This window comes from Haliotis asinina, chromosome 7 (assembly GCF_037392515.1).
Source record: "Haliotis asinina isolate JCU_RB_2024 chromosome 7, JCU_Hal_asi_v2, whole genome shotgun sequence".
Classification (NCBI taxonomy): Eukaryota; Metazoa; Mollusca; class Gastropoda; order Lepetellida; family Haliotidae; genus Haliotis; species Haliotis asinina.
The window spans coordinates 49,581,562-49,597,513 of NC_090286.1; the positions used below are offsets into that span (position 1 = coordinate 49,581,562).

A 15,952-nucleotide genomic window follows, 5' to 3' on the forward strand; every position below is an offset into this window, starting at 1 on the left:
TAGTGGTCAAATTGCTTGCTTTTGAGCCACGTTTAGCATTGATGTCGGTATACACGTAAACATAACATGTCCTGTAGGACGTTGTATTACGTTAGTGACGCTCTGGAATCCAATGCCTCTGGTCGCCTCTTACGACAGGTAATATCATGACTCAAAAGCATGTATCATTACACGATTTATTACGTTCATACATTTTCAAACAAACTTTCAGTCTATTCCAATATCATTTGCAGAAAGAAAATGCAAAATATACTGTATGCTATTTCTTGAATACTTAATGTGAATCCCATCGTAGCTTGTGTCAACACCACCCGGGGCTCCACACACCACCATAATATTTTGGGTTCGCTCTTGGAACATGAGACGGATCCTGGGCTGGAACACGGGATTTCTTCCAGTTCTCCAGCCTCTTCTTCATCATGTCCAGAAGATCAGGGTACTTGGCTGAGAGGTCGAAGTGTTCGGTTGGATCTGCAGTAATGTTGTAGAGCATGAAGGGAGGGAACGTTTGGTTATCATCTTCATAGACACGTTCATCGATTCCCATATGTGGCAAAGGAGCCCAACCGTTGTGATCTCCTGGACTCCCTTGCATGAGTTTGAGATCTCCGTACCTGATTGCAGCGGCTTCCCTATCATCATAGATGTTGTAGACGAACTCGTTCCTCTTACTCGGTCCACCATTGATGAGCATGTCGTACTGACTGACTCCGTCCATGTTGGGATCGGTGCTCTCTCCACCAGCCAGCTCCACCAATGTCGGGTACCAGTCCACAGCATGGATCATTCCAGTGTTGAGGTAGCCTGTCTTCTTGAGAATGGTCTTACTGTAGATGAATCCAGTTCCTTTCGTTCCCCCTTCCCAGAGAGTATTTTTAGCTCCTCGCAAAGGCAGGTTATTAGCAGCCCTGTACGTTGGACCACCATTATCAGTTGTAAAGACTAAGAATAGATTGTCCATGAGACCTTTTTCTTCTAATGCCCTCGTGATATTACCAACAGCTTCGTCTAAAGCACTCACCATTCCACAATAGATCCTTCTGCTTATGGTCTCTATGTTCTTGTACATGTTTTCATATTCAGGTGGAACTTCAAGAGGTGCATGTACAGACTGGAATGGAAGGTACAAATAAAGTGGCTTATTGTTGTCGTGGTTCCGAATGATTTGAACAGCTCTGTCCGCAAACACGTGTGCAGAGTACGTTCCATTGGCGTCTCTATAGACAGTCTTGTTATAACGAAAATCCAGTCCTACCTCACCAGGACCTCCCTGTCTCGAGTGGTTAAAATAGTCCTCAGCACCGCTGTAATATCCAAGGTAGGAGTCAAAACCTCTCTCTGTGGGTGTATATTTCCAGTTGCAGAAACCAAGATGCCACTTTCCAACCATGTGAGCATCATAACCAAGTTGTTTCAGTTTCTGTGGAATTATTGTTAGGTTTGCCGGTAGATGTTTTGCTGCGTTAACCCCAACAACACCATCTTGTAGTCCTGTGTGATAAGGGAAATATCCTGACATGAAGCAGTTTCTGGAGGGCGAACACAGAGGTTGGACGTAAGAAGAGTTGAGGATGACTCCCGCTTTGGCCAGTCTGTCCAGGTTAGGGGTGATCATTTGAGGGTTTCGAAATCCAACATCGTTCCATCCAAGGTCATCAGCAACTATGAATATGATGTGAGGTTTCTCTGCACACTCACAGAGAACTGTAGCCAAAAGAAGGCACACAGCAGACGTGAAATACATGTTGCATCTGTTGTAGGCAGTGAAATGCAGTCGTATATAAGAGATCTTTCATAGATAACGTGACACGAGTCTTACCTTATTATTGCCAGCTTGAATTCTTCTCATCGGAAAATATGCTTACATCGACACATTCCAGACTGATTATATGACCCATTAAAAAAAGCAATGAAGATGGTACATGTGGACGCTAAAAGCGCAATATTAATTTTGCATGATTATAACTACTAGATCCTGATTTAGTCACTGAAAATGACACTCGTGACTTGAAACCCCGGTGTTAATTTTGTATTGTCATTGCTTTAGAAGGATATGATATCAGGTTTCACACCTTCACCATGAAATCCAGTGATAGAACTGCTTTACCAATGATCTTTCCAGGTGGATTCCATATGTTAAAGACTACAAGCACAACACAGTCAAGAAAAACGACGTAATCACCCACCAGTTTCTCAAGACGGGTTTTTTTTGTCTCTAACTCCAATAAATGGTGAGTTTGATTTGAATTTGCTGAAACGATACGGAGACGTGTTTTTGAAAGGCTAGTATGTGAGTTGAGGAAAATACAACCACCAAAACAATGAATCAGTATTTTTCTCTTCTGTATAGGACCTCAAAACTCTCTGAACATGCAAATAGAGATAAATATATTGCCCTGCCCAGCAAGTTAAGGTGTATTTAAACTTGTGCACTGCTTTATGCCTCAGGATACGGCCAGGAATGTTTAATGAGCACCTGGGATAATTTCCGTATTGATTCTACACATGCTACTGTAGTAATCAAAACCTTTGGCCCGGTGTTCCTGATACTTTTTCCCAACGAATGTGGAGGGTTTGTGGCATATATTTATAGGTACCATTGTGTCAAAGACATTAATCATACAGATGTCACTGGAAGATGACCAAAGATGAAATAATTGTAAGGATAAGGTGATTATTTTAAGTGATGAAAGGGCAGGTAATCACATACGTGATAAAAGGGCAGATAATTCAGGTGCCTCGTCACATGTTTTTCGAAGGTCTCGTGGCGAGAGGGTCAGCAGACAAGCCAGTCGTTCGTTTCTAGGAGAGTGTATAAAGTAGTAAGAATACATCGTGGATTGATATGTTTGTAATATAACGATAAGGTAATTACATAAGTTATTGTAAGAATGAAAATGTAATAAATGAAAACTATGCAGTCCGCAACATGTTATGAATTGGGTTACGTACTATCGTAAACAGTTAACGTTATTGCTATATGTGAATCTAACTTACGTTTATTATTGCAGTCAATCACATGTCAAGTCACCCCCAGAATAAAGATATGACTTCGATCTCATTCATCGTTCGTTCGTTGGTCATAATAATAATAGAATGACATACCAATACACTTCAGAGTATCAGTTTTTTCAAAGGCATTTAGAAGTTGGAGGAATCAAACTAAAAGTGCTTTATGGTTCAACTTCTTTTTATATACAAGGCCACAACGTTTCGAGACAGATTCTAGTCTCTCCTTCAGGTCTTCACCTCACCTGAATTAAAGACTTGTCGATAGCTGGTAAAGATATCGACCATCATATTTTCTATAACTATTTCCTACATCTTTGCACGGAAAACAATTTGTTGGCCAAATAAATAAAACTGAAATGAAGATTGGTTTATAAAGTGTTTGTGAAGCAATTGGTCTTGATCAAGGTTAAATATACACATTCTCATCAGTTAATATTACAGAGACTTAGATAAATATATGTGCTCTACGTGCACAATGTTTGTGACTTACAATCCCCTTACACCAAGAGTGAACTTTCTTTTGTACGTCAGTGTATTTTATGAAAAGCACATGTATTGTCAGTTTCTTTTAAGTGTTTTCTTGAGTGAACTTAAGCTGAAGTCAAGATAAGGCACAGAAATGATTAATTTTGTAATTCATGTTGATGTGCTGTGCGCGACAGAATAGTGTCGTATTTAAGGGTTCTTCAAAAGATAACGTGACATGCGAATAACTGTATTTGTGTCAGCCTGTATTCTTATCATCAGAAGGAATTCTTACGTAGACACATTCCACACCACGCATTAAGAAGAGCAGTCTAGATTGACTGCTAAACCACTGTGGCTTGAAACCCGAGTGTTTTTGTATTGTCCTTGCTCTAGAAGGATGTGATAACAATTTTTACACCTTCAGTATGAAATACATTGATGCAATCGCTGTTTTCAATGCTAAGGATCCGCATTTACTCCCAATGACGTTTCCAGCTGGGTCACACATATTATAAACCAAAACCACAATGCAGTCAAGAACAACGACATAATTACATACCAGATTCTCAAGACGAGCTATTTACTTCCAACTCCAATAAAAGTTGACAAACAATACGGTTACATGACTGTTAATGCCCATATGTGAACTGAGGAAGATATCACCATCCAAACAATGAATCAGTGCTTTTTCTTTTTTGTTTTGGACCTCACTGCTCTCTGAACATCGAAAGGATTCAACGCTTTTAGAAGGGTTTGTGGGGTATACTTAAAGGCACCATTGTGGCAAAAATATTAATTATATAGATGTCAGTGGGAAGATGACCAAAGAACCAAACATTCGATGAAATAATAGAATAACATACCGATACACTTCATAGTATCATTTGCTCGGAAATCGAAAGTTGACTTTGAAATATACACTTGTCAATAGTCAAAATTGTTTGTTTCTTGGTTGGTTTAAAAAGTACCTGTGAAGCAACTGGTGGTAGGTGCACTCATTCCATTCAGTTAATATTACAGAGCACTAGATAAATATATATGTTTTTTTGGCTCTACCTGCACAATGTTTGTGAGTCAAAATCCCCAAAGACCAGATGTGTTCTTTTTTGTATGTCAGTGTTTTTTATGACAACTACACGTATCGTCAGTGTTTTTTCAGTGTCTTCTTGACAGAATTTTAGCTACTATATTTAGATTCCATTCCCCTAAATAGTGTTTGCACATGCGTGCAGCTGTTGAAATCAATGGCAGTTAGTGATTGGTTTAGTTATTTTCAAGAGTTGATGGCGGAGTGACGCAGTGCCTTCATTATTTTGTTTCACTCTAAGAAGTTTTCAACCAATGTCGCATAAATATAATCATGTCGAAACTGAGATCATTCATGCAGACAGAAAAAGATTCATCAACCCTCAAATGGCAGACCCCGAAGTCTCCTAGGATGTTCGGGCATTTTCTTCATTTAACCCCCAGAAATATTCAAGAAAGAATCACGTCTGGACTAGACAGTCTGGTGTTTGACATTGCCTGATTCCACCCTCACATTCTGTATTGGAATGCATACATCTCCTTCATTACATGGTACCGTTTTTCGCCTTTTGCAACAAATATTGATTGTTGAAGACTGACTCTAGCCCATATCTTCAGGGTGAAGCTCTTAAGAGAGCACGTAATACGCTGACTCAATAAAATATATCTGTTCATTGAGTAGTCATTTTTATTCATCCTTATTCATCCTTGAAGGATCGTTCGACATGTTTGAGCATAACCATTGACGTCCTATACCAATTTGCATCTCTTCAAATATCTTTTTACAGAAAATTAAATGTGAGAAAAAACCCTATAATATGTGATATGCAACCATTCACAATTTGGATCAACACCACCCAGGACTCTATACACAACCGTAGTATTTTGGGTTCGCTCTTGGAACATGAGAAGGGTCCTGGGCTGGAACACGTGATTTCTTCCAGTTCTCCAGCCTCTTCTTCATCATGTCCAGAAGATCAGGGTACTTGGCTGAGAGGTCGAAATGCTCGGTTGGATCTGCAGTAATGTTGTAGAGCATAAAGGGAGGGAACGTTTGGTTATCAGCTTCATAGACACGTTCATCAATTTCCAGATGTGGTAAGGAGCCCAACCGCTGTGATTTCCTGGACTCCCTTGAATGAGTTTGAAATCTGCGAACCTGATTGCTGCTGCTTCCCTATCAACAGAGGTGTTGTAGAAGAACTCGTTCCTGTTACTCGGTCCACCATTGATGAGCATCAAAGTGTTTTGCTTCATTTACATCAATACTGTCATCTTGTAATTCAGTGTGATAGGGGAAATACCCTGATATGAAGCAGTTTCTGGAGGGCGAACACACAGGCTTGACATAAGAAGAGTTGAGGATCACTCCCGCTGTGGCTAGTCTGTCCAGGTTAGATGTGATCATTAGATCATTAATGTGAGGTTTCTCTGCACACTCACAGAGAACTATAATCAAACAAAGGCACACAACTGATGTGAAATTCATATTGTGGCTTGTGTAGGTGGCCGTATACACTACAAAGATAATAATTCATGACTAATCCTAGTTTTATCAGCTCGAATTCTTGACATTGGAAGAAATGCCTTCGTGGACACATTCCAGACTGATTAGGTCAGCTAAAGCTTCTTGATTGTATATGCAAGGCCTATTTTGTGGAACCAATGAAATGTATAAATACTAGTGACATAACTGTTGTATGAAAGCAGGAATAATCTACAACAAGGTTGGAGTCTACCTGGAGAAAATTGCTGTATGGAAGCAGGGATAATCTACAACAAGGTTGGAGTCTACCTGGTGGAAGCATGTGCATCTCAAGGTAGTCGAATATGAGACGACTGTAAAAGATAAGGTAACTCGTGACTAGCCCAACCTTTACAAGCTTGCTTTCTTATCATTAGCAGCTATCCAAGCACATTCCAAAATATGATTATATAACGCGGTAAATAAGTCAGTCTAATTTTGTATTGTCATACCGATCCAATAACTCGATGTTAAAATTTAGTCTTTAAGAATGAAAACTATTGACACAATCGCTGTATTGGAGTTCATGTAAACATTTCAACCAGCGCACGGGTTTATATTGCAATCTTTTGTCTAAAAAAGTGTCAACCCAGTTACTGTGAATATGTATTATTTTTACGAGATTGAATTTGATTTCAACCTGTCAGTTCTATGTCTTATGATGTCTCACTCTTAATTAGGTATGATGATGCGTTGGGTTATGTGCCCAGACGTTAGTGGATAAATTCATCTTCGATGTAGCCACACACACACATACGCGCGCACGGAAACGCACACACACACACACATACACGCACACACGTATAACAGTGAGTCTAAACTTTCGATGGGTAGTATATATGACTAAAACTCTGTTAACGAATGACAGTACAAGAACTACAAATCACAGATGAAGATTGAAATTTGTGTAGAATTATTAGAACATTAACACTGATAAGAATACAAAATAGCATTGGTCATAGATTACCAACAACCAAAGTTGGGCTACCACACCAGGGACCACGGTACTTCTGCTAACTGCACAGTCGCCCAAGCTGGATGTACGTCAGAACGTTTAGCCAAAGAGTTAAAATTAACAAAATACTGCGACCAAGAACACAGAAGAATAAACAAATTATTTGGAATAAAATTGGACTCACGTTCCTTCTCGGAGGACTATTATTTTACGGTACCTCAACCACCTTTGAAGGTTTTGCCAAAGTTTCACAAAGTGGTTTTGCAATAGCGGCTCTACTTGCTAATAATTGGTGTCCACCTTCATGATGAAGAATGCCGGATTTACAGCCGTTACATTTCTCTCTCTGGAACATCGATATCCTTAAGCTTTAGTTACAACATAGTGACAATCGGTACAATGGACTCAGTTTTGAGCAGAGATTTCATTTGATTTTAGAAGGAGTTATCAGCTCGATGTGTTGTCGTCTTGACTGACTACGGTGATGAAAATGTCACTGAAAAATGGTTGTGGAGCAGTTATTGATTAAATAAAGACATACTAATACATCAGGCAAAAGCATATAATGGCATATTCATACATGAAGCAATGACAACATGTGTACAGCCATTTAATATTGACATTTAGTTTTTGACTACTGCTTGACAAGTATTAGATGAACCAACGCAGTGAACGCGTTTGTGACAATTGGGAGGGGCAAGTAATCTGGGCGAATACACTTGGTTGCTTCAGGTAGATTGGCGATTAAGCACGTGCAATACATGCTGACCGTGGCATGAAATCAGTACCACTACTGTTTAACACGTGTCTCATAGAACGATTTAGTTCAGCAAGACACCATCACGACACGAATCGCAAGAGGAAATTGAACTTTTCAATATTTAGACGACAACGTGTTTCCCTCTTGTTTCAAATGGAATTTTCTAGCAGGTGTTTCGATATATGTAAATTGGGGTCATTAGTCAGACCATGGCTCATCTAAAGTTGTCAAGCAGTAGTGGATAATTAAATATGTCAGTTACAACTTTTCATGACCCTCAGCAATGTCTTCAACGTGTTTGTGATATATGTTCATACCTGTCAACTCTCCAGCTTTGGGGACCCGTGAAGGTCCCGGGGTAGAATAGGCCTTCAGCAACCCATGCTTGCCATAAAAGGTGACTATGCTTGTCGTAAGAGGTGACTAACGGGATCGGGTGGTCAGGCAGCTGACTTGGTTGGCACATGTCATCGGTTCCCAATTGCGCAGATCGATGCTCATGTTGTTGATCACTGGATTGTCTGGTCCAGACTCGATTATTTACAGACCGTCGCCATATAGCTGGAATATTGCTAAGTGCGACGTAAAACTAAACTCACTCACTCACTCACTCCAGCTTTGGGCTAGAGATTCACGCATTTATTTATTTATGATAAACTGGACCCGGTACTCCGGTAGCTGAAGTTTTTCCTGGATTGGAAGCTTTATATTTTAAAAACTTAATTTTAAGAGGAAGGTCTAGTAAGGTGCACTTACAAATGTTTTATTTCTACTGCAGAACCAAGGGTTTTTGTGCTGGCGTTCGTGTGTCCGACAATGATATAATTTTCTGTCGACGCGAAGCGATGTTGGCATCATAAGTAACAGTGAATGTGATGCAGAATCACATGCTTCTAGTCATCAATGTCATAATTTCCTAACGCGTTAAGTCAAAAGAACTTCAGTTTATAGTCGTAAGATCTTAAGATTCTCACAACATTTGTAAACACCTCCATCTCTACAATAAGATATAGTTTCTAGTCGAGAGTTTGTCTTCAGATTCTATGAAATATGTCTGAAACTTCAAATAATCTTTGATATACGTTTAAGACTGGAATTCATAAACCGACGTTTAAACTCGACATGCACACTAGTTGTTGCGTGGCTAGGAACAGTTTCATATTTTATGGCTGCTTCAAAGTGATACCTTCAGCTAGAACTGCGTTAATGTCATCAGTTGAAGAGTTGTGTCCTTGATATCTTGTACATGTTGTAAACGACTGAACACACGTGCAGCAGTGCGAAGAGTAGTTGCCATGCACACCGCCATTGAGCTCTGTCAACGTTACAATGAATTCATTGAATTTCCTATTTCTTTTGGATGTGAGCGTGTTTTGAGTGGGTTGATCTAACCACCTCTGCTTTGAAAGATATTGAAGATATTTCACTTTATGTCAGTTTCATGGGACAGTAAAGTCCATCCCTGACTAATCTACCAAAGGCACTTTTCATGGCCAATGAGAAACTTACACAGATGGAAGCGCGTCTGATGACCACAACTGTGCATGACTTAAGTTAATGGGATGCACCATTACACTTGCAAAATGCCTGTTGAAAGGGATGTCATCTCACATTCTCATCAAACATTTAACAAAGTATCAAGAGGCGATGAGGTAGTCTAGTGGTCAAAGTGCTTGCTTTTGAGCCACGTTTAGCATTGATGTCGGTATACACGTAAACATAACATGTCCTGTAGGATATTGTATTACGTTAGTGACGCTCTGAAATCTAGTGCCTCTGGTCGCCTCTTACGTCAAACGAGAATGTGCACGCCATGACAAAACAACAGGTAATATCATGACTCAAAAGCATGTATCATTACACGATTTATTACGTTCAAACATTTTCAAACAAACTTTCAGTCTATTCCAATATCATTTGCAGAAAGAAAATGCAAAATATACTGTATGCTATTTCTTGAATACTTAATGTGAATCCCATCGTAGCTTGTGTCAACACCACCCGGGGCTCCATACACCACCATAATATTTTGGGTTCGCTCTTGGAACAGGAGACGGATCCTGGGCCGGAACACGGGACTTCTTCCAGTTCTCCAGCCTCTTCTTCATCATGTCCAGAAGATCAGGGTACTTGGCTGAGAGGTCGAAGTGTTCGGTTGGATCTGCAGTAATGTTGTAGAGCATGAAGGGAGGGAACGTTTGGTTATCATCTTCATAGACACGTTCATCGATTCCCATATGTGGCAAAGGAGCCCAACCGTTGTGATCTCCTGGACTCCCTTGCATGAGTTTGAGATCTCCGTACCTGATTGCAGCTGCTTCCCTATCATCATAGATGTTGTAGACGAACTCGTTCCTCTTACTCGGTCCACCATTGATGAGCATGTCGTACTGACTGACTCCGTCCATGTTGGGATCGGTGTTCTCTCCACCAGCCAGCTCCACCAATGTCGGGTACCAGTCCACAGCATGCATCATTCCAGTGTTGAGGTAGCCTGTCTTCTTGAGAATGGTCTTACTGTATATGAATCCAGTTCCTTTCGTTCCCCCTTCCCAGAGAGTATCTTTAGCTCCACGTAAAGGCAGGTTATTAGCAGCTCTAAACGTTGGACCACCATTATCTGTTGTAAAGACCAACAACAGATTGTCCATGAGACCTTTTTCTTCTAATGCCCTCGTGATATTACCAACAGCTTCGTCTAAAGCACTCACCATTCCACAATAGATCCTTCTGCTTATGGTCTCTATGTTCTTGTACATGTTTTCATATTTAAGAGGAACTTCTAGAGGTGCATGTACAGACTGGAATGGAAGGTACAAATAAAGTGGCTTATTGTTGTCGTGGTTCCGAATGATTTCAACAGCTCTGTCCGCAAACACGTGTGCAGAGTACGTTCCATTGGCGTCTCTATAGACCGTCTTGTTATAGCGAAAATCGAGTCCTACGTCATCTTTGGTTAACATTTTCGAGTGGTTAAAATAGTCCTCATAACCGATGTAATATCCAAGGAAGGAGTCAAAGCCTCTCTCTGTGGGTGTATATTTCCAGTTACAGAAACCAAGATGCCACTTTCCAACCATGTGAGCATCATAACCAAGTTGTTTCAGTTTCTGTGGAATTGTTGTTAGGTTTACCGGTAGATGTTTTGCTGCAGTATTCGCAACAACACCATCTTGTAGTCCTGTGTGATAGGGGAAATACCCTGACATGAAGCAGTTCCTGGAGGGCGAACAAAGAGGCTGGACGTAAGAAGAGTTGAGGATGACTCCAGCTTTGGCCAGTCTGTCCAGGTTAGGGGTGATCATTTGAGGGTTTCGAAATCCAACATCGTTCCATCCGAGGTCATCAGCAACTATGAATATGATGTGAGGTTTCTCTGCACACTCACAGAGAACTGTAGTCAAAAGAAGGCACACAGCAGACGTGAAATACATGTTGCATCTGTTGTAGGCAGTGAAATGCAGTCGTGTATAAGAGATCTTTCATAGATAACGTGACACGAGTCTTACCTTATTATTGCCAGCTTGAATTCTTCTCATCGGGAAAAATGCTTTCATCGACACATTCCAGACTGATTATATCATCCATTAAAAAAAACAATGAAGATGGTACATGTGGACGCTAAGAACGCAATATTAATTTTGCATGATTATAACTACTATATCCTGATTTAGTCACTGAAAATGACACTCGTGACTTGAAACCCCGGTGTTAATTTTGTATTGTCATTGCTTTAGAAGGATATGATATCAGGTTTGACACCTTCACCATGAAATCCATTGATACAACTGTTTTACCTAAATGACTTTTCCAGCCGGGTTCCATATGTTAAAGACTACAAGCACAACACAGTCAAGAAAAACGACGTAATCACCCACCAGTTTCACAAGACGGGCTGCTTTAAATGTTGAGTTTGATTTGAATTTGATGAAATGATACGGAGACGTGTTTTTGAAGGTAAGTATGTGAGCTGAGGAAGATACAGCCACCAAAACAATGAATCAGTACTTTTTCTCTTAACATCAAAACTATCTTAACATCCAAACAGAGATAAATATATTGCCCTGCCCAGCAAGTTAAGGTGTATTTAAACTTGTGCACTGCTTTATGCCTCAGGATACGGCCAGGAATATTTAATGAGCACCTGGGATAATTTCCGTATTGATTCTACACATGCTACTGTAATAATCAAAATGTTTGGCCCGGTGTTCCTGATACTTTTTCTCAACGAATGTGGAGGGTTTGTGGCATATATTTATAGGTACCATTGTGTCAAAGACATTAATCATACAGATGTCACTGGAAGATGACCAAAGATGAAATAATTGTAAGGATAAGGTGATTATTTTAAGTGATGAAAGGGCAGGTAATCACATACGTGATAAAAGGGCAGATAATTCAGGTGCCTCGTCACATGTTTTTCGAAGGTCTCGTGGCGAGAGGGTCAGCAGACAAGCCAGTCGTTCGTTTCTAGGAGAATGTATAAAGCAGTAAGAATACATCGTGGATTGATATGTTTGTAATATAACGATAAGGTAATTACATAAGTTATTGTAAGAATGAAAATGTAATAAATGAAAACTATGCTTTCCGTAGCACGTTATGAATTGGGTTACGTACTATCGTAAACAGTTAACGTTATTGCTATATGTGAATCTAAGTTATGTTTATTATTGCAGTCAATCACATGTCAAGTCACCCCCAGAATAAAGATATGACTTCGATCTCATTCATCGTTCGTTCGTTAGTCATAATAATAATAGAATGACATACCGATACACTTCAGAGTATCAGTTTTTTCAAAGGCATTTAGAAGTGGGAGGAATCAAACTAAAAGTGCTTTATGGTTCAACGTCTTTTTATATACAAGGCCACAACGTTTCGAGACAGATTCTAGTCTCTCCTTCAGGTCTTCACCTCACCTGAATTAAAGACTTGTCGATAGCTGGTAAAGATATCGACCATCATATTTTCTATAACTATTTCCTACGTCTTTGCACGGAAAACAATTTGTTGGCCAAATAAATAAAACTGAAATGAAGATTGGTTTATAAAGTGTTTGTGAAGCAATGAGTCTTGATCAAGGTTAAATATACACATTCTCATCAGTTAATATTACAGAGACTTAGATAAATATATGTGCTCTACGTGCACAATGTTTGTGACTTACAATCCCCTTACACCAAGTGTGAACTTTCTTTTGTACGTCAGTGTATTTTATGAAAAGCACATGTATTGTCAGTTTCTTTTAAGTGTTTTCTTGAGTGAATTTAAGCTGAAGTCAAGATAAGGCACAGAAATGATTAATTTTGTAATTCATGTTGATGTGCTGTGCGCGACAGAATAGTGTCGTATTTAAGGGTTCTTCAAAAGATAACGTGACATGCGAATAACTGTATTTGTGTCAGCCTGTATTCTTATCATCAGAAGGAATGCTTACGTAGACACATTCCACACCTCGCATTAAAAAGAGCAGTCTAGATTGACTGCTAAACCACTGTGGCTTGAAACCCGAGTGTTTTTTGTATTGTCCTTGCTGTAGAAGGATGTGATAACAATGTTTACACCTTCAGTATGAAATACATTGATGCAATCGCTGTTTTCAATGCTAAGGATCCGCATTTACTCCCAATGACGTTTCCAGCTGGGTCACACATATTATAAACCAAAACCACAATGCAGTCAAGAACAACGACATAATTACATACCAGATTCTCAAGACGAGCTATTTGCTTCCAACTCCAATAAATGTTGACAAACAATACGGTTACATGATTTTTAATGCCCATATGTGAACTGAGGAAGATATCACCATCCAAACAATGAATCAGTGCTTTTTCTCTTTTGTATTGGACCTCACTACTCTCTGAACATCGAAAGGATTCAACGCTTTTAGAAGTGTTTGTGGGGTATACTTAAAGGCACCATTGTGGCAAAAATATTAATTATATAGATGTCAGTGGGAAGATGACCAAAGAACCAAACATTCGATGAAATAATAGAATAACATACCGATACACTTCATAGTATCATTTGCTCGGAAATCGAAAGTTGACTTTGAAATATACACTTGTCAATAGTCAAAATTGTTTGTTTCTTGGTTGGTTTAAAAAGTACCTGTGAAGCAACTGGTGGTAAGTGCACTCATTCCATTCAGTTAATATTACAGAGCACTAGATAAATATATATGTTTTTTTGGCTCTACCTGCACAATGTTTGTGAGTCAAAATCCCCAAAGACCAGATGTGTTCTTTTTTGTATGTCAGTGTTTTTTATGACAACTACACGTATCGTCAGTGTTTTTTCAGTGTCTTCTTGACAGAATTTTAGCTACTATATTTAGATTCCATTCCCCTAATTAGTGTTTGCACATGCGTGCAGCTGTTGAAATCAGTGGCAGTTAGTGATTGGTTTAGTTATTTTCAAGAGTTGATGGCGGAGTGACGCAGTGCCTTCATTATTTTGTTTCACTCTAAGAAGTTCTCAACCAATGTCGCATAAATATAATCATGTCGAAACTGAGATCATTCATGCAGACAGAAAAAGATTCATTAACCCTCAAATGGCAGACCCCGAAGTCTCCTAGGATGTTCGAGCATTTTCTTCATTTAACTCCCAGAAATATTCAAGAAAGAATCACGTCTGGACTAGACAGTCTGGTGTTTGACATTGCCTGATTCCACCCTCACATTCTGTATTGGAATGCATACCTCTCCTTCATTACATGGTACCGTTTTTCGCCTTTTGCAACAAATATTGATTGTTGAAGACTGACTCTAGCCCATATCTTCAGGGTGAAGCTCTTAAGAGAGCACGTAATAAGGTGACTCAATAAAATATATCTGTTCATTGAGTAGTCATTTTTATTCATCTTTATTCATCCTTGAAGGATCGTTCGACATGTTTGAGCATAACCATTGACGTCCTATACCAATTTGCAACTCTTCCAATATCTTTTTACAGAAAATTAAATGTGAGAAAAAACCCTATAATATGTGATATGTAACCATTCACAATTTGGATCAACACCACCCAGGACTCTATACACAACCGTAGTATTTTGGGTTCGCTCTTGGAACATGAGAAGGGTCCTGGGCTGGAACACGTGATTTCTTCCAGTTCTCCAGCCTCTTCTTCATCATGTCCAGAAGATCAGGGTACTTGGCTGAGAGGTCGAAATGCTCGGTTGGATCTGCAGTAATGTTGTAGAGCATAAAGGGAGGGAACGTTTGGTTATCAGCTTCATAGACACGTTCATCAATTTCCAGATGTGGTAAGGAGCCCAACCGTTGTGATTTCCTGGACTCCCTTGAATGAGTTTGAAATCTGCGAACCTGATTGCTGCTGCTTCCCTATCAACGGAGGTGTTGTAGAAGAACTCGTTCCTGTTACTCGGTCCACCATTGATGAGCATCAAAGTGTTTTGCTTCATTTACATCAATACTGTCATCTTGTAATTCAGTGTGATAGGGGAAATACCCTGATATGAAGCAGTTTCTGGAGGGCGAACACACAGGCTTGACATAAGAAGAGTTGAGGATCACTCCCGTTGTGGCTAGTCTGTCCAGGTTAGATGTGATCATTAGAGGATTTCGAAATTCAACATCATTCCATCCAAGATCATCAGCAACTATAAAAATAATGTGAGGTTTCTCTGCACACTCACAGAGAACTACAATCAAACAAAGGCACACAACTGTATACACTACAAAGATAATAACTCATGACTAATCCTAGTTTTATCAGCTCGAATTCTTGACATTGGAAGAAATGCCTTCGTGGACACATTCCAGACTGATTAGGTCAACTAAAGCTTCTTCATTGTATATGCAAGGCCTGTTTTGTGGAACCAATGAAATGTATAAACACTAGTGACGTAATTGCTGTATGAAAGCAGGAATAATCTACAACAAGGTTGGAGTCTACCTGGACAAAATTGCTGTATGAAAGCAAGGATAATCTACAACAAGGTTGGAGTCTACCTGGTGGAAGCATGTGCATCTCAAGGTAGTCGAATATGAGACGTCTGTAAAAGATAAGGTAACTCGTGACTAGCCCAACCTTTACAAGCTTGCTTTCTTATCATTAGCAGGTATCCAAGCACATTCCAAAATATGATTATATAACGCGGTAAATAAGTCAGTCTAATTTTGTATTGTCATACCGATCCAATAACTCGATGTTAAAATTTAGTCTTTAAGAATGA

The 15,952-nt window shown here is 39.5% G+C and overlaps 2 pseudogenes; both read right to left on the minus strand.

The window, feature by feature from the left end:
- Positions 1-170: 170 nt before the first annotated feature.
- On the minus strand, positions 171-1,747 carry LOC137291241 (arylsulfatase B pseudogene; annotated as a pseudogene).
- A 7,990-nt stretch (positions 1,748-9,737) lies between these two features.
- Positions 9,738-11,180, minus strand: LOC137291329 (arylsulfatase B pseudogene; annotated as a pseudogene).
- Between the last annotated feature and the right edge of the window lie 4,772 nt (positions 11,181-15,952).